The sequence below is a fragment of the Amblyomma mixtum genome, chromosome 3, assembly GCF_055824585.1.
Source record: "Amblyomma mixtum isolate Tamu chromosome 3, ASM5582458v1, whole genome shotgun sequence".
Classification (NCBI taxonomy): Eukaryota; Metazoa; Arthropoda; class Arachnida; order Ixodida; family Ixodidae; genus Amblyomma; species Amblyomma mixtum.
Window position 1 is genome coordinate 330,990,466 of NC_143014.1, and position 20,056 is coordinate 331,010,521.

A 20,056-nucleotide genomic window follows, 5' to 3' on the forward strand; every position below is an offset into this window, starting at 1 on the left:
GAGTAGCGTCCTCATGCGTCATGCTGGAAAGAAAACCAAAAAGCGCACCACGACGGAATCGCCGCCACACGCCGTCTTTCACCACGGCCAGTTTTGGCTTGAGTGGCGAAAAACAGGGGCAAATAATACGAGTAGGCCGCCCTCTCTCCACTATTATATTACACCCTTAAGACTCGTTTTTAGGCGTCGCAGAAAAAAATGTGTTCGTGTGGGCGAGGCTGGCCGCGTAGGGGGCGCTCATGCACATGTTGAAGGCTCCCTCAACACACATAGACGGCAGGGTGAACGCCAGCTATGTTGTCCTGAGTCAACACGGTGACAAGACAGCCCACACGTGTGCCCAAGGCCAGCTACTCCTGCAAAGAAGCAACGGCTATAACAGAATAACCTCGGGTCCTATTCGACATCCTTATATCCTGGTACAACTGTATTCCAGAAAGAAAACGTGCAACTGGATACACAGGAGACGGAGCACCAAAAGGAGCGTTACAAGAGTAAAACATGCTGTTTGGGCGGCAGTGGTCACTCGTTTAGTACGCTCTTATATCCGCCGTTTGTGTTGATCATCGTGGTGATCTGGCTATTTCGCACACCCTTCTTTAATTTGGTCAGCGCAAAAATACATTGACGAAGAACACGTGGACATTCGTAGGCTACTGTGGTCCTCGCTTTCTTTTGTACTCGATATCTAGACAGGCGCTTTTTTCAACTGGAAGTTGTTTAAGTACGCAATTTTTAGCAATATCTTAATGTTTTACCCTAATATATATTATATACAAAGATCTCGTTCCTGAAAGTTTGTAGTTTTCTGCTATTTATTGTCAAAACATGTCTAACAGTCTCGGGCAAAATTTTTGAAAAATAGAAAATTGAACGACAGTGTCATGGAAATATTGAACGTAAGGAAGGGCCTGTACTTCTGATATCTAGCAAAATCATTTTTTTTAAGTGTTTCCACCGATCGCATCGAAGAGTTAAGACTGCCATAGAGACCCAATGAGGAACGCTTTTGACGGCAGCAAAAACATTCATAGAAAAAAAAATCAAGACTGCCGTCGGGTGATCTGCGGATGCATTGATTGTTATACTGGTATCTTTGATTATGTGAAAAAAGTGTGATCATAAATGGTTTCCAGCTGAAAAATGCTTTTGTCCAGAATTTCTGGGTGTGAAATATATCCTAATCGTTTTCTACGGCAAGCCTTAGACACTCGGTGCGGTCACGGGAGAAATTCTCAAAGGAAGGTTTTTCTATTGATTCGAAAATTAGAGCATTCGCAACAATATCTTCCTACCAGTATATTAAATTATTCACCACCCGCTTCACAATTAAAAGTGAAGTGAAGAGAGCTGGACTGGTTTTAGCACTTCGATATGCCGTGCCATCCTCCAACACTGAATAACACCATCTGTCGGGCTAGTTGGTTGCGATCCATATGTATCAGCAGCGCGAACACAACACAGGAAGAAGAAGGAGAAGAAGTTAAAGAGCGCTGAACTTCCAACTTTTATTTGAGCAAAACTGAACCCGCACTTATATACACATACTAGGTAAAATCCCACCAGGGGGGTAATCAAGGCGCGCGATCGAATTGGGACCAACATGATGTCCAGGGCATCGAAAAGATAACTATAATCGCACTATACAATGACTTACATGAAATGAAGCACGAATGAGATGCGGAAAAACAAGATAATTTAAAAACAGGGTTGAGTGTGCGGAAATGGAAAAATGGAAAAACAGAGTTGAGGGCGCGAATTTCGCTAAAAAAAAAAAACATGAGAAGGCAAGAACACGGTAAAAAGGGTAAGCGATACGAAGGGCGAGCGCGAACAATTAACACGGCTAGAACGAAAATGCAATGTGCCCCTAAAAACCAGGTAAAATTAGGTAAAACCAGAGAGAAAGTGATTTCTTTATCAGATAATGAGATGGAAGGGGTGCTTACGCAACCTTCCTTGAGGCCTGAGATGTAGGTAGCTTCAATGATTTCGCGGCTTAGTTGGTTTTTATGTTTTTTTAAGACAGTTGCTTTCTTAAAATGAGGAATGCATTTCTTTTGGCTGTCACATACGCGGCAATGAGCGGGCAGGTTCCTCAATGGCGCCCCAGTTCAGCGCGCTTTACCTTCTTCTTCTTCCTGTGTTGTGTTCGCGCTGCTGATACATATGGACTCCAACACTGCACTTAATTTATGCGGCCAGAAATGTTCATTGCATGTCAGTGAAGCCCTCTGCAGCTTAGAGCACCATCATATTTAAAGGCAAGAAAATAGTAAGAAAAAGTGCAATCCAGACAAGCTGATGGTAGTGAAAGGGGGGGGGGGGGGTGAATTCAGTTTAAGATTGTCCAGGGCAGCGGTTTTGCTTGGCTTGGTGTTCATTTCTTTCAAAATGAATGGGGACGCCAAAGAAAAAGCCGGTAGGCCTGACTAGACCTTAGCTCCCTGCTAAAGACGGCAGCACGCACCATTAGCGCAAATAAATAGGAGAGAAAAAATGACACCAAACCATATAACAACATTACGACACAAGCAAGCATAATTGAATACATCACGTGATACTTATACAAGCCAGTCAGATAATACAAATAAAGTAGCAGTACCAATAGTTTTTGCTGAGAAGACAATAATGCATATGCATCAGCGACTAATTTTATGCCACACGACGTTCACACCGAAGATAAATCACTAGTGAAGAACATATATTACAGCAAGTATAGGCCAAGAAACTATGCAGGATGCTGATCCAAATATGTCTTTATATATTTCTTAAAGACCTTAGTTAATGTCAAGTGCGCCCCGCCTAGTGAACTTTGGTTGATAACAAAATGCACCTGGAAAATTAATTTTTGTTTGGGGAGTAGTTAGTCCGAGTGATGGGTACAAGTTTTCTTCGTGTTCTCAGATTGTACATTACGGCAGGCCTGTCAGATAGAGTGCCATACAATCTGTTACGGTGAATATACTGCAGCAAACTATAAGAATAATTTTGTCGTGCTGGTAGAATAGCATATTTTTTGTGTAAGGGTTCAGTAGGCAAATGTCGCGGTCTCCCATAATAGCCTTCAATGTTTCTGAGAAAATTTTTGGAGAACAAGCAACCTAGTAAATTTACCCGATGCAGTAGTTCTTGAAACAAGAATAAAGTATGGTGTTTTGAAACAAAAAAAGCATAATACAATGAAATCATGAGCGAATTGGGTACTATGTTACTAATTTTACAAACACATCCTAGAGTTTTATTAAGTTGTTTCACTAAATGTAAAGCATGCACATTTCAAGAAAGGTTTTCATTGAACCAAACAACTAGAAATTTGTAGTTGGAGACTTGTGTTCTGATATTGGTTTTAAATTTTGCAACTAGAGCACATTGTTCGGTAGCGTTGATGTGCCTAAATATTATGTATGTGGTTTTAGTGATATTCAAGCCAATTTTATTTGAAATGAACAGTTCTCTAACCTATTTAAATAATCATTGACCTTTATTGCTAATTTAGGCAAGGAATATTCTGTGAAAGAGGCTTTGGTATCATCAGCGTACATTAATAGATCGGGTGAATGGGGAATATTAGTTATGAGATTAATATATATTATGATTAACAATGGTCTCCGAATTGATCCTGTGGGAACACCTTGTTTTATAAACATACTAGTGGAAGAACAATGATTAACTGGCACACACTGAATCCTATTGCACAGATTACTTTTTAGTAAGTCCACAGGTATGCCATGGAACCCCACACTCAGCCAATTTTTCTCGTAAAATATTATGCTGAACGCAGTCGAAGGCTCTTGGAAAGTCACAAAATAAACAAGTGTATACTTCCGACATTCAATGTTATCATTTATTTTCTTTTAATGGTTAACAGTGCTTGTTCTGTAGACTTCTGCTTCCTTAAAGGGGCACCGCGATGATTTTCTCAGTACCAGTTGATATCATTAAATAGATTCGTCATGCTTTCCAGAGACCAGAGCAAAAAGAATTATTGAAATCGGAGCATGCAAACGAAAGTTATTCCACTCTGAAAATTCGAAATGAAAAGCTCAGACGAAAACTCACTTCACTCGCCGATTTCACTCACCCAGTACCGAGATTGGGCGCTACCAATCAGAACCGCGCCTAGCGCACACGCAGCGGAAGCGTGCATGCAGTTGTGGCTTTGTTGGGGCTGTAGACAGCCGCGCATTTTGACGGCGTCTTCCCCCCGTGTACGCGGTACCGTAGTCAGGGCAGGGGTCACTAACCACAAAGGAAGCTCCTCGAAGTTTCTTTTTTAGTTGGACTGCAAGGCTGTGGGCGGTAGCCCCCCTCCCCCCCACACTCGACTCCCGTCTCATGTCCGGCCTTTCTCTTCCCAATTCTGGTCAAGGTGTGTCGACTGGCTTTTTTTTTTCGCTGCTGTCTTGGTATGGTCACGGCCGGTCTCGACGCGCGCGCTTTCTGTTTCGAGCCAGCGTTTTTTGAACAGCGCTGGCCGCCACCAAGGTTTGAAGCGGAATGGAAAGTGTCGCCCCTAGCTGTATTCTTGTTAGTTTTCGTTCGTTTTCCCTGCTTCTTTTCAGTTTTGTGGCATGCGAAAAAACCTTCAGTGCAGAGACATAATATTTTGGATTCATTTCGCAAGTATAAAGGAACAATATGCAAACTGGACACCCAACCAATGAGAAAGGCAGCGCCCTATCTGGATGCCACCACATTACCGCTGCCGCAAATGGCCGCCGCGTTTTGACACCACCGGCTCAAAACAAGCATTTCTAGCGAAGATTAAAATATCAAACATTATGATTTCGGTGATCTCATTGCGCGTTCGGGACTCACAATGTCCCTTACTCTGCATACAAAGAATAAAGACCCCATGCTTTGTCTACGTCGCAGGGCACCTTTAATCCATTTTGCGAGCTAGTTATAATGCTGTGTTTATGAAATAAATTTCGAGCGTAATGTTCATTCCCCTCAAAAACTTAGACAACACTGGAAATGTACAGATCAGATGATAATTTCAGATTTCATTTCTGTGTAAACCCTTATATATGGCAGGAAACACGCGAGCTATTTTTAAGTGGTTTGGGAACGTGCCGGTTATAAGCATAAGGATAGCAATGTACGTTAAGTCGTCACATTTTCACGTGTTTCGCGGGAGATCCTTAATGTCGGCATGCCCTGCCAATGCCTTGTCTTTTATGTTTCTCATTAGATCAGTCACTTCAGTGTTAGCTGGAGAATAGAAGGTGACACAGACTGTCAATGGTCTTATTAGGCTTGCGTACGTTTTAGAAGAGAATGAGTAATTACAATCAGCATTGCTCACATTAACAAAAACTGATTCATTGCAGTAGCTAGATCAAAGCCAGTGAGTACCCCATTTGCTGTAGCTATTTCTTAGAAGTCAGACGCAGCTTTCTATTAACTAAATCTTTTACTTGCCACCGCACTTTCTTGGTGTCACTACGTATTGCCGAAAAGCGCTGAACATAGTAATCGGCGCTGGTCCTGTCGTGTTTGTCTCTTTCGTCCACGTCTTTTCCGCCGTTTTCCTGTTGAATCATGAACCAACTAGCCCGAACTAGAGTTCTTCTTGAGCATAGTAATCGGATTTGGCAGTTTTAAGAATTCTTTACCGGGTTTGTTACGATATATTTGTATTCAGAAAAAAAGTTCAGCGCTTCAGTTTCAACAAATTTGTGGCACATTTTTTTTCTACTTTGAAATTTACCCTACAACGCTTCATTCATCCATGCTTTACTAAACTTTTTACTTTTAATCTTCGTTTCCTTAATTAAGCGGACGCCCACGGAACTTCATGATCACTAGGACAGGCTCCAATGCGCTAGATATAGTGATGCTGTAAACAGCAATAAGTCTTTCCAACAAAGAGAAGATTTCCACTGGTCTGTTGTTTTATTCAAAAAAAGTACCAAAGGACAACAGACAGCTGCTCATGCTGACAACAGTCACTCGCTCCGTCAGATATCAAAGCTACTGTCTTCCCTTTGTAACTAAAACTATGCTCTCTACAATGCGTCGCGAGGCTTTGCTATTTAGTGTGCATTTTTAGTCTTCCAAAGTAGCACATCTCTGGTATGCTTGATCAAGGAGTAGAACAATTGGCTCACATGTTCCGTGTGCGTTCCAAGACGCAGAACTGTTTAAATGGCTTTGAGAGTTTTCTTGCTGGCTTAAATATTCTACTCCCTTCTTACGTTCTGCAACCTGCGCGTACGAAAGCTCACTTAGAATGTTCCTGCAATGTCACATTTTAATGGGAAGGCTCTGCAGGAAAAGCAAAACGCAACATTTTGTTTCGTTGCTGTCCTCAAGCCAGAACATTAGCGAACATTTCGCTTGATACATCATGTCTGGGAGAGCGGGTAGGCATAGGGGCGAGCAATTATGCACCCGCATATCTCAGGCTTGAATTTGAGATCCATTGGGAGGCAATGGTCGCAACGGGTTGTCATTGCAAGCACCATTGATTCCTCTTGTTGGCGAGCTGCGGAGCTATTTGGAATGTCCACAAGGAGTTTCATCTGGGCGTCATTCATACTTGCAAGAACACAGCGCCTCTCCTCTTAAATTGACCCTTGGCTTCCCAGTTCGGAACACCTGATGCCCTGCAGCTTGAAAATACCGCCAGCGTGGCCCTTTCTTAAGATGTGAATGTGCCGCTGAGAAAAATAATAACTAACACAAATTCGCCCTGCTTCAATTCTTCGCTAAAAAGACTGCCTAATAAGAAGGAACGCCTGTTTTGCTCAGCCAAAATGTCCAATTCTGCGCCCCGGTGAGATGCACAGAACAATTCGCTGATTGAGTTTACAAGATCGCACTGTAAACAAACTAAGGAATCATTTTTAGTCTTACTCTTTCTTCGATGCGAAACTAACCAATGAGTGACCCAAAGCAATTATAGAACGTTGTTAAGAAAACGAATCTGCCTGCTATTATTCTAAAACTTCTGGAAACCAGTTAAATCCAAGCGAAATGGGCGGATGTTCTTAATATGTTCACGGTTGATTTTACTAACAATATCAATATCGCTCATCTTAATTATCTACTCAGCAGCTTCTTTATTATGAGCCCTATTATTATATATCCTTCTGGTATAAGAAGTATTTGATCAGCCAAAAATGTCCTTATCTTGTGGCGTGGATAACATCAATTCTAAATTTTGCCACCGCAACCCACACGCTACAGAAGACAATCTACCTTAAAGCGTACGTATTGCATATTCAACTTCTTCCTATGTGTAAAATGACACAGAGTTGGAAAACCGGCTTGAAGGTGGCCTAAAAAGAATACCAAAGCTTTTGAAGAAGAACAATATTGTTTTCTTTAGCTACATTATGTGAAGTCCTCGTCTATTCAAATGTAAAGTTTGAGGGATTCAATGGCCGTTTGGTGAGGGAGGTTTCCATAGTGAAGAAAAAACTAGAGGCCTTTCAGTAGCAGTGCAGAGATAATGCTGAAAATGTTATGGGGAAATACAAAGTGGCGGATGCCGGAAAATTGCGTCTTTGGAAAGCCAGTTTCGTTGACAAGCGGATTCTTTCGCCTGACTGAAGGGCATTTTGAAATTTTACATCCGTAGATTCATGGGCTTCTTAAATTTACTTCCTGTTGATATCGATCGCGTACATGCAGAAACCTTAGAGAAAATACAGCATTTCAACGACTGAACCAGTAAATTAAAGTTCAGGTTTATCTGGAGCAAAAAGACACAACTGAAAAGAGTTTTGTTGTGCTTCCCCTTCGGCTAACTTCTTTCTTTGCATGTGCTGGTCTGTCAACGGCGGCTTTACGCGCGAAACAAACTTCCACCCGTCTGAACAAGACAGTATTCTCTGCTTCTGGGGCAGCAAGGTGCTCATTTTATGGAGATGTATGGCCGGCACAGATTTCGTTTCGCGTGGTTCCGCCGCTAAGCTGGAAGGTAACTTGGATAGAGCCTACTATTGGCAGCAATGGTGCTCCCCACGTGAGTATAGTATAGTATAGTCGGATGAAACCGTGGAAGAAAGGATACTAATCAAGAATGCAAGGCGAAACATGATTAAAAGGCGAGGGCCAGCCAAAGGCGTCGACTGTTGATTACGGCGTCGCGGTTAATCTGATTATACGCAGGCAACAGCCGCCCGTCTCCGATATGACGGAGGGGAATAACCGCGACATCACGACAGACGACTGGTGTCATTGGGTGTACGGACTGCTTTGACGGTCGTTTGTTGCTGCGACCTTGTGTAGTACCTGGCTATACGTCGAACGCCCGTAATCGGTCTCCACTCACCGCGACACACTGCAAGCCGCTGAAACTAGCCCCGCCTCCTATTCTTTGCGCTAGAGTGTCGCGCAAGAAAAGCTTGCCACTTGGAAGCTTTAGCAGTGCGCGTTCTACCGCTAGTTTGGCTATACCTTCAGAAAGTGGGACGACTGGCGGTGTGTTAAGGACGCAGCTCAACCACAGCCAGCCAGCAAGTCCGCCGACATTTACACGACTGTCACGCAGCATAAAATCGTATAAAATTAAATAACGATTAGAAATTCGTAGTCTTGAGCAGAATTAGTCGAAGTGTCAGGACACTGCTTTCACAATGGCCACCGTGCCATTATGTACTCTATGGCGGTGAAATATATATTATTATTTCTGGAGGTCGCCAGAACTTGTGAATCCTGAAGTCTTCCATGAGCGGCTTCAGCCTCGCTGGTGCGCACCTTGGGGTCCTTTCTCCTCAGACGAGTGGCTTAGTGGTGTCATTCCTGCCTTGAATGCTTCGTTTGTTGCAAAGGACACTGGGATACTTCGGCAGCTCCGGACAGCGCTCATATTCAGGATGTTTTCATGACGGGTGTCTCAGTGCGTGGCATGAGCTGTGGGCACGCTCTGTTTATATATGATCACGAACGCTTTCATTAAGGACGAAAACTAACACCCCAGTTTGCAGGGAGCCTTCGCCTTAACAGCTTAGAGCTCTACAAAGAACTTTCGAACTGTGCTGTAATGTCTAAGCTTGAAGAAGGGAAAGCAAGAGTGGTACCGCATCCCAAACCCACCTCTCCATCATCATCATCGAAACACCGCCATCATCACTATCAACATTACTACGCCCACTGCAGGGAAAAGGCATCTCCCATACCTCTCCAACGTGGTCCTGTGCCAGGTGCGGGTACTGTGCCCTCGAAAACTTCCAAATCTCATCCGCTCATCAAACTTTCTACCGTCCTTTGCTACGTTTCCAACCTGCTTGCGTCTAGTTCGTTACACATGACGACCGTCAGTCATCTTGTCTCCACATTTCATAACCTGCCTATGCCCGTTTTTTTTCTCCATTTCGGCTAGGATGCCACTAAGTGGCGTTTCTTCACTCATCCACTCTGCTCTCCTCCTGAATCTCAACGTTAGACCTTTAAGTTTTCTTTTCATAGCTCGCTTCCTTGTCGACAGTGCGCGCTAACTGGTACGAGTGTTTGATGTGGCTGAGTGCAACATATCCCTACTCTGAGACGCTGTATTTGAATTTAAATTTAACACCGCAGATTCCGGCTACCACAGAGCTATAATAAACGACATCATCAATATTCGGGAAGCAATCGTTCATGAATTTAGGGCCCTTCAAGTGTCACATAGTTTTTATAGCGGTTCGGAACTTGGAGTGGTGCTTTCCATGAGGAGAGTATTTTTCTTTACGTTAAAAGTAGTGTCTTTTACGCCGAAGAAAAAAATCCTTTAGAGTAATTTAGACCCTCGGCGTTTTTTTTACGTGTGATGACATCGCACGGGCCTCGAGCGTCAACTTTCGCTCCCATCGAAGTACGACCACAGCGGTGGGCATCGAAGCCACAACTTTGGGGAGCAGCAGCCGAGCACTAAAGGCGCTCAGCCACAGCGCCGAGTCGCTCCAAAGAGGGGAATCACAATCAGCACTTGCTAAAACTTTTATACTTATTCTTAAGCGGAACTCATTCTACGCAAGCGCTTCCAGGCACCTAATCTTATTGATGCTACACATACCAGCAGTAATCCATGTTCAATATCGGTGCCGCCGAAACGATGATCGCGAATCCCTACGCAGGCTTGCATTCTCTCCCTACCTGAGTATATGGAAGCGAAATATGGCGGAAACATAGCTGCAAATTTTAAAGCTGAGCATATTTCAGTGATTAAGTTTTGAAAGAAAGAAATTTAATTGAAACTTCATCATCGGCAAGTTTAGAAGGTAGCTGTGAAAATAATGTTCATTCACGTTCACTGTTACTGTTTTTCTTAACTGTAGCACAGTGACTACTTGTTTACAAAATGTGACTGTGGTCATGCGAAAGAGTGCAAAGTCAACGTCTGTCCTCATTTTTAATAGTTGATGTTGCTGAACCTTTTACTGAAAATTTCTCAAAGGAAAATATACAAAATCGGTGCCGCCGCCTTTCAAGAAAGTTCCGGAACCTTCTCAAGCACCCAGGGTGGTCAGGCAACTTCCGTCGAGCGCCCTGCACAGAAAAATGAGGGTGTGAAGTATAATAGCGTTTATTTGGCGTCAAACATCGGAGTAACTTGTGTACCTGCCAGTATTTAGCATTTTGCAGGCTTGTTAATGTTACGCGTTGTGCGAAAGCGGGAGTTAGTGTAGACCATTTCAGGAAGCTGAAAATAGCGTCACAATCTGTGGAGGAAAATCCAAAACCGGGCAGCAGCGTAGCCCCGGTTCTTGACTAGTTACCACTGCTTAGCAGTTCAGATGGCGACATCAAAGTTACGGTGGTCTAACCATGGTCAATGAGCGGTGATGCTGCCCAAGTCTTTACGCTGCAACTAAGCAGGATTGTCTAATCCATAGTTTTTGAAGAGTTTTGTTAGGACAAGTTTTGCATGAACGATTTCTTGCGTTGAACAGGCGATGGTTTGCAGAAGCAGCGAAATATTGCCAATAAAACAAAAATTCCTTAGCAGAACAGTTTTTCTCCACATTTTTGGGAACATTTGTATCAAGGTTTTGGCATGACCTCATTTTTCAGCTCGAAAATTAGATAGGGCCAACACAACAAATGAAGCGAACAAGGAACGCTATCCGCCATGCGCTAATGGTAACGCACAGAAATATGCAACTTGTACGGGATGACCAGTTGGCGTCCCGACCACCCTCTGTTGCAGGGACGCTAATAACTACGAACACACACATGCGTTTTGAGACCCTTTGCTCATTTTTTTAAGAGGTGGGGGGGGGAATAATTGGCGCGAAACTTGGTCCAGCAAACGTGCAGAGCTAATATCGACGAGCGTGTCACCCTGTGACTCCACACACGCATGGTTGCCCATAGAAGTTCCTCCGATTGAGGGCTCGGAATGGAAAATTTTAAAATTCCTTTCTGCTGCAGCAGGACGTTACTTCGCTGCGAAATTTGTCAACAGTAACCAGAAAACTACGGGGAACTCATCTTGTAAAATCAATAAAATACGCGGAGGCACACAAAAACGGCTAAGTTGCCGCTTAAAGGGGTCATGAGACACTTTTGCGCACTAAAGCTGTTTATTGCATATTGTTCGAAATGCATCTCGGTACAACAAGGCCAAACATGAGCTCATCTGGTGCAGAGACTAATTTATTATTGAATTTTTAAACTTTCTCCTAAACCATAAGGCATGCAGCTAATATTGGCACGCCGGCGATTCATGACGACATAAGCAGATGGTCACGTGCCTGCTCTCGACAAAACTGCGCATTGCGCATAGTGAGCGTAGGAGGTGGCTTGTTCGTTCGGTATAGGGCGTGGAGGGGTGAAGGGGGAAAGTTATACGATGGGGTGCCCCAGAACGCCACTAGAACCGCACCCCACGACCGGGGCACGTATATAGTGTGGGCAGAGAAAAAGAAAGAAAAAGAATGTTCCCCAGCCCGGCACTCGACCGGCGGACAAAGGGAACAAAGGCCTGTGCCCTTCCCCTTTCTGTCTAGCTTCTGCCCGGTCTCGGCCACTCGACTACCATGTGTCACGGCACGGCCGGACTCCGGTAGGCGGGCGCTCTGCTCCTCACAGACTGTGCGCGCGCGCAGTTTTGTGCCAGAGGACGGCGCTGTCGGGTTATTACGTCATTCAGGCTGCTTCAATACGCCCGCCGCTGCCAGGGGGAGGGGCCTACAGCTGACAACTTCTAACTACACTTTCTAACTCCAGTGCGCGCGTAGAGCCCTGGTTCTTTTGAAATTGCGCATACCAATGTGGCGGCTAGTGGCTTCAACGTAAAAGCATGATTTATTATTACACCATGTCATGATCCGTCTTACTTACGTAGTATTTGCAAGTCGTCATGAAGGCGCGGGAAGAGTTGTCAGCGTGGGGCTTGTTTGAGAGGCTAATTTCACTAACCACTGTGAGCACAGGCGTTAAGTAGTCTGCGAAAACACAGATCTTCAAGCATATATAAGTGGAAGCGAACGACAGCCCAGAACTTAGAAATCATTTGTGAAACACAAGCCTTATACATTTCCTCGGTTAACGGCACGCGGGAAGGTGTGGTCAGCTGTTACGGTACCTTGTGTACGCATAAGCTTTACGAAATAGATCGGCCAATCGTGGAATGACCTGGTAGGACATATACATAAGCAAGGAGCGTACACCGCTTAACAAAGTGTCTGAACGCTTCGCGGCTTTAAACATCACGCCAGCAACTGCACTGATGAAGACGAAAGCAGAAGAAAGCTAATAAAAGGCACAGTCTTATAAAGGAAGGGTATTTTTCTTCTTACTGCGGCCAAATTTCTAACAAGCCACGCCTATGTCAGAGCGAAGTTTAATGCACTGGGAGGAAGACATGCTAAAGCGCAGGCGACGTGGGCGCCAGGCACGTAGCGAGGCTTTTTGTTTTCGGTAGGTGCACCCCGAAGAGAGCGGGGGTGAGAATGAGGGGATGCGTAACAGGATACGTGCCTGTTACTCGTTTCCGCGTATAAATTTGCATCGCTTTTAGCTTAGTTTGTTTACCTTGCAGCTATTTCTGTTGCCTCAGGTATCCATTTCTTCTTGCCTTCTTCTTCTCCCTTCGATCTAAACGGATATGGGTGTTCCTCTGTATTGGAATGCATCCTGATCTTAATACCGGACGTGCAAATTTCTTATTAAAGTGCATCTTGTGAAGACAGTGTAACGGTTTATACCGGAGTAAGCTACTGTTTCTTTAAATTAACTTTCTGAAATTTTCATTGCTCTTTAATATACCTTTTCCTCCGCAAACAGGTGTCCATGCTTGTGTTACATTTCATCATTTTGTCGGGTATTCACTTTTCTGGTAAGGCGCGTGGGTTTCCAGTTCATATTGGCACGAAGCCTTGCTATGTCACTTTTGTTATGCTCTAACGCTGCCGGCACGCGGCATCATCCCTTCGTGAGGCCAGATGACAGCAGATTTATGTGGAATCATGGCGGCCGCGCGCCACTCCTCCAACGCTGTTCGAGATTAGGCGATTGCCGCGCCTTCTCTGGAATGTTCATCGTGAGCTTTAAACTAAGGGCAGCTCAGGAAGGTGGTGGTTGTGTTCGACGACCACGGCGTACATTTGTTGCTATCGCTGTCGCAGAGTTCACCTATTTATTGTTCAAGCCAGCCCAACGAAGAGTTTGTTTCAATACCACTTCAGCCTGCTCGTCCATTGTCAACGGTGTTGCCCCTAATACTCGATAATATAATTTACACCCCGCCCCCTTTATGTAGGCTGTTGAAGACGTTTACGGTGTCTCATTAGAAATAAATAAATAAATAAATAAATAAATAAGCATGAAAATAGGAAATCAGTAAACCACTCCTGGCCTGGTGTGAAGAACGGCAAAACATGGCTACAGACGTGCTCTTGGCACCTAATTGCTACTTCGAGGCATTCAGTGGCTTCAGAATAGTGTACACTTCAGTTATTCTGTGCATAACAGAATAACTCTGTGAATAACTCCGTAGTTATTCTGTGCATTAATTCCTGACACTGCGCGTGGAAAGCTGTCGCAGGGAGTATTGCGTAGGCGCCTTCTAGATTTGACTTACGCCGCCGCATGACAGAAGCCGAAGGAGCTCCCATCTGGAGTGCCCTTGGCGACCCTCAGAGCGGTGGGCCCAGATGCTCCCCACGCTGCGGCGGTCCCAGCGTCTTCGTGGTGTCGGCTGCCGTCGCTGCCATGCTGCCCATTAGCCAGCCACCACAGCACTGGGTGGAGCTGCGTGGAAGGCAATCCGGGTGCGTTGCACCACAGACCACCGTCAGCTCGGCATCAGTTGTTTTCTGTACCAGGCATATAATAAAAAAAATGCTTGAATGCCACGGACTCATCAAACATGCGATGCGCAGCTGCATCCGAAAAGATGGTCGCGGTATCCATCCACTGGAAGCGCTTGCAGGTGCTGGCGTCATTTTTTTAGCACTGAGAGCGGTGATCCTTATAACTTTTTTATTGGCCATTAGACATTTATGTTGCGTGTCATGATATTGTGCATGGCGGGAAAGTAACAAATATAGGATTCCCTATATAGCACTATAGGAGAGATAATATCGCTGAGTCATTCACTGCCTGACCAGAACAACTATCCCAGTTCGAGAGCTCACAATTGCTGAAATAATTTTATTTAAACTGTGGAACATAAAGGTGAAATGGACACTGTAGTGCTCACCCGTTTTGGCGATTTGAAGCTTAATACTGCAGCGCGACGAAATACGGAATATGCCTTGGCATTCACCGCCAGTTCCTGTGCTCATCTCTGGGCAGCTTTAGCTTAAAGCATGGTGCTGCCTTCCAATTTCCTCCTCACACACTGGAAGTCTCAGCTTAACGGAAGAAAAGTCGGTCTTGGGACCAACAGCGCCAGTACAGCACTCGTTTTAATCATCCGAACATCATGTGCTATTGATTTCCGTGTCTCCGTCTTCCTCCTCAATTTCTCCAAATTTTACCAACAACAAATTGCGCGAACAATTAATACACACAGATTCGACTAGGTTGATGGGTCAAGCGCGAACGTTCAGCTTTCTTTTATCGCCTTCAAAAGACAGTGTAAAAAGGCAGTGACAAAAACACACCGAAAAGAGGGATGGAATGCCACACGACAGCACGTCTCAAACGAAAATCTGCATAAATTTTTTCTCAAAATTATGCAGCGAAAGTGATGTCTTATTGGCGCATTTATCATCCTTTATGTGGATGTAGCGTGTCCAATAATATGAGACATATTAATTTGCATATTTGGAAACTGGAAGGTACTACTACATAAATAGTCAAGGTAATTGTCCACTCTTCCGATTTGTAGCAAAATTTTTCTTTTAGAGTGTTTCAGTGCCTTGCATCGAGCAGTGAAGACTGCCACAGAAAAAAAATGGGGAACTCTTTCCACCATGGCGAAAACGTTTACAGCAAAAAAATGTAAGCCTGTTGACGGATATCTGCGGCTTGATTGATTATTACAGTGAAATCTTACATGACATGAAAAAAGTGGGCTCAAGAACCCTTTACTGTCCAAAAGTATTTTTGTCCAGAATTGTGGGGTATAGACGCTACTCGAGAGCTGTGTTCCTGCCTCTGCCTAGAACCCTAATATTCCTCTAGTCCTGGCATGCAATCTTTCCACGCAGCTCAGCGAGCCGACAAGTTCGCTACTTCTTCATTTTATCGACAGTGCAGGCTCCCTTGCGTGGTCATGAACACAAGAGATCGTCTGGCCCATTTCACTTTCTCTCGCTCTTTCTCTTTCAATTCCCCTTCGCTCGATCCTGTTTGTTTTTGTAAATAAAATCAATTCCCTCTCAATCTCTGCGCCGTCAAACGCGTCATCCAAACTCCTCTCGCGAAGTGAAAAAAACGATATTTTGGAAAAGCCCACCTGATCCCTATTGCCGCCCTAAGACTCATAGCCCTAACCTGACACATCCGGCTCCCATACCCATCCCGTCTATCTTTTCCCAGTGCAGATTCGGCCAGACAGCCCTGGTCTGCACCCCGGCGTATGGTGTTGCTGCTACACGTACACTTCCTAAAGTTCGTTCATACTGCCCGCCTGAGGCCACAAAAGGGCCAGTTGTCCTTTCTTGGACGCCTTTTATATTTTGGGTAACTTCAGCGTGTTTTACTTTGAGCGGTGGAGACGGGGGCTCTTTATTTACAATTTTTCAACGGCCACCCCTAGCTAACAATCGCCCTTAGCAGCGAAATATGCCCGCGACAAGGTGCTCATGGCGAGACCTGACTGTGGCAGCGCGTCGAATGGAAAGCTGCTATATGCTCCATAACTGGCGCCCTTCTCTGCATAAGAAGCCATTAGCTTCAGAGTCTGATTCGCAGTGACAACGCGTGTGCGGCTGCCTGTCGAGCGTGAGCTTTATAACTGACGTGGTATAATTATTACAGAGCCATGTGCTGGCCATGTGGCTGGTATGGCTGAGTGTACCGGAAGGCGTAGCGGGAGGTCACCACTAATACCTACAGAGTTGTTGTGAAGAGCCGAAGGTCGCCATAGAGCGCACATAAGATATGCGCTCTTTGCGGTACATCAGCGTCTTTACCGGTGTTGAACCAGAGGAAAATCGCCCACACAATACTAGGGGAGATTTATAATGCTGAATAGCCGCTATCCCTTTCGTTCAACACTTCGCAGCGAACAATCATTGGAGACCTCATCCTAAGTTGCCTTGCAAATGCTAATTATTATACTGTACCTTCCAGATATATTACTTCTAATTTGCAGTGCTGATACTAATGAAGAAAAAGTGTGTTACCCGTTACTGGATTTAACGCGATTTCCTAAATTGGCTTTCTTGCGAGGCGAGTTATCTTTTATGCAAGGGCAGTGTTCGTGAGAGTTCGGCTATGCTCGCTGCTACGTATGATGAAGAGAGCGCTATATGATCCTATATGCTGCACGAGTTGGAGAAGCATAGAACCACCCAACATTGAATTCTTAAAGGTAATTTTAGCAAGCACGAGGCAGTGGCGTTCGTAAATATGGAGGAGGGGAGCTAATGATGGGTGACCGCTTTCCTCACCCGAAAATTTGGCGTCGGAAATCATGAGCTATAGCTGTTAAGGCAACGTTTCCCGTTTCCACAGCGTCATCGTTGTCTGCGCCATGACCGGATGCATCGCGTGGCATAAAAGAGAGAGGGGGAAAGGCTACAGCTGCAGCACGCCATGTTACACTTGCCGCACGCTGGAATCTGTGGAACGTTGATCGACCATGCATGACGCGCGCGGACGCACGGTCACCAACACTAACTGCCATCTCAGACCGATACTCAGAATTACCAAACTCTTTGACTAGCGTCAGCATGTATCGCCGTCCCCGCAGTCGCTGAATTTCGCTGTGACATGAGTAAGCGCCCAGAGAATTTTCTTCAACATGAAAGGTGAAATGCCTTTTTAGCCATCTCACTCCTCCAGTACTTTCTCTAAGAGTTGTGCAATAATCCATTCAAGTGCAAAGTGAGCACCATGCAAGCCTCATTCACAGACGCGGTAGTGCATTCGAAAACTCCGCGCTCATGACGACACAAACTATACCGGACTTCTTGACAACAGCATCTCTTTCACGCACTCCGAACTGAGAAATGTGACAGTAATTCACCGTGGTGGTCGCTGGGAACACGGCTGGAGGACAATCCAGGCTGGGAGCTCCTCCGTGTGACAACCCGCTAAGGCATCGGCCGCCCTCCAGCTGGCGCGGATTGGCGATGGCCAGCCTGCTGCCAAACTGCCGGACCGAGACGACGAGGAACTTCGCGAAGCTCCAGGACCTGTGGCCGCCTGGGTGAACACACCACGCGTGTGTTTGCGTGCACAATCCTTTCGCCCCAGCCGGCCACTGGATGACGGACGGCGGCAGGTCAAAGCTCATGACCGGGGGAGATGCCACGTCTGTAGTGCCAAGGCGATGAGCCGGGCCCAGATCGCAACGCTCTGTGAAAAAAAAAAAACGGATGGCCGCGTCTCTTGTAGGTAGAGTGGATATTCACGGCCTGTCCACGAAGCTGCTGATAGCTGTAGGAACAAATTGGAACGAAAATCTCGAGGCAATCTTCTTTGCCGTCTGCCTCGTGTTCTTGCTGGCTCGCGCGGGTGGAGCGATGCTCAGAGCTGGAGGCAGAAGCCGCAGTTTCGTGCCCCTGTCACACTAGCAAATTTAATGTCATTCGAACCTAATCGCATTCGATGCATCGACTGTCATTTGGTCTCTTTCGGTGCTACACGGGAAAAAATAATGTCATTCGAAATTATGGCATCGACGATCAGTGAAAAAAAAAATAGTCCAACTGAACGACATTAGAACGCATAAAAGATGTTTGAAATTGTTGTGTAGTGTTTCAAAAGCAAGTGAGAACATTTGTGTGCCGTAGTATAAGCTTAAAATATTATTTGCGGCAATTCTGCACCACTTTAGCCATCAAAACCCAAGCCAAATAAAAAGTCAGCCACAAATCCGATAAATGTAAACAAACAAAATGGCTGACATGGCGGCGCGCGGAGCTTGGAAATGACTTCCAAAAGGTGAACTGCTCAGTTACGTCTTTAAGTACCTTCGAGCTTAACGAACATGGCACGCCAACCAGCAAGAATCACGCATCCCAAAATGACCGATGGTCACGGGAATACCGCTGCTTCACGCTCGGCCGCTGCTGTAGGCTGCTGAGACCGAGAGTAAAAGCTATCCACCACAGCCTCTAGCCTGAACAGATTCACACCAACATTAACTTTTTTTTAACAGAAGTAAACAAATTCACTTAATAGGTTTGGCAGTGTGCACATTATGTTTTCGCATCGTTTGTTCCTGCTGCGTATCTGGTGTCCAGAGTACGCATTCGGTTCGAGATCGAATGCGAATGAGTTCCAATAACTCATTCGATGGCAATTGTCATTCGAACCTAATGACATTACATGTCTCCGTGTAGCAGTCGATTAATCACATTAGGTGCTAATATCATTTGATTCGAATGACATTAAATTTGCTAGTGTGACAGGGGTATTACGCGACTATTTGTATGAAGTATGTTTACGGGCGGAAAAGAATACTTCTTCGCACCTCCTCATGTAACCGCCTGAGGGAGAACTTGTGTGAAAAATGTACCCAGGTTACAAAAATAATGGGATCGCTTCAAGCCTGTTGATGATTTGTCTCCCAGAACGAAAGACATACTTTTTTGGGTAGCTCAGCGCATTTTGTGGAAGGGGCCAGTGCTCATAGCATTCTCGAATATGCTACTTTGAAAGACTTGCCCACGGTGTCTTTAGTAAGGCTTTTTGACGTGCTAGTTAGTACATATGTATATTTGAAAGGCTGTGCGCTAAAAAGACGTTCACAGGAAAAAGGATAGAGACGGCAGGAAAGAAGCGCTTCTTTCCTGTCGTCTCTATTCTTTTTCCTGTGAACGTCTTTTTAGAGCAACGCCTTTCAAATACGGTTGCTTTTTGTCACCTCCGGTGGCTATATTAATGTGCGGAACAATTCCACGTCTATGTGTAGCTACACTTCGAATTACCACGCATGATCAGTTCTCTAATCCACTGCAAAAAAAAAAACATCCGCAAAAATTCCCGCCTCAAGCGAGAACTGGATGCTGCCTTTCAGCCCGCAATTCGTCAGTTTCTGGTGGGAGAAAATTTTGACTCCGGCGTGCCCATCTTCGTTGAAATCGAATATGCGGCCTGCGGAACGATGTCATGCTGCGCAGTTAGAACCCCACCGCACCTCACTAGAGTTGCGAGACTGTTGGAGTCTTCCCCTTTGTGCCAACTCTTCGGGCCGTATGGACAACTGCTTGACTTCCGTCGCTGTGCAAGGTAAGGTTTCGTTTTTCGCTGCGTGGTGGCCTGGTTTGACTCGTTGCTAGCGTGTTTCGCGCGCCTAACGGCACCGACCCGCCTCTCGTGCCACATGGGCGAGATTAGGAACAACACTGGTAATCAAAAGCCAATATGATATCTGTAAATAGAACACGACAATGACCAAAGTGGGTGAATTGCATACCATGAAAGTGTGAAGACATGGACGTAGTTCATACCGCGTTGTCAATGTCTTCAGCAACAAAAAAAAAATCGCCAATGG

At 45.2% G+C, this 20,056-nt stretch overlaps 1 protein-coding gene across 1 annotated transcript in view; it reads right to left on the minus strand.

Moving 5' to 3' along the window:
- Positions 1–17,806: 17,806 nt before the first annotated feature.
- Positions 17,807–20,056, minus strand: part of LOC149355948 (uncharacterized) — a 133,051-nt gene continuing 130,801 nt past the window's right edge. Inside the window, exon 5 of the mRNA XM_089584048.1 lies at positions 17,807–17,913. The gene's annotated coding sequence lies outside the window, so the exon portion shown is untranslated. The remainder of the gene's footprint in view (positions 17,914–20,056) is intronic.